Source organism: Gekko japonicus, unplaced genomic scaffold, assembly GCF_001447785.1.
Source record: "Gekko japonicus isolate JY-2015 unplaced genomic scaffold, Gekko_japonicus_V1.1 scaffold1187, whole genome shotgun sequence".
NCBI lineage: Eukaryota > Metazoa > Chordata > Lepidosauria > Squamata > Gekkonidae > Gekko > Gekko japonicus.
Window position 1 is genome coordinate 436,975 of NW_015165860.1, and position 246 is coordinate 437,220.

The window sequence follows — 246 nt, forward strand, 5'->3', positions numbered from 1 at the left end:
CCCCCCCGCCTCTATCTTGATGTATTATTTCTGCTGATGCCTGAGAACCGACACTCCTGCAGTTCCTGGGAGCCCTGGGCTCTCGGGAAGCCTATAGGGAGCACTCAACGAAAAGGAAGGAGCAGAGTGCCTTCAGCGCTTACTCATATGGTGACTCTTCCCCCTGGGGCTGCATGACACAGAGGTGCATTCCAGAGCCTGCATGCCTCGGTTGGGGCCATGAGGTGGCTTAGCTGGGTCTCTGCT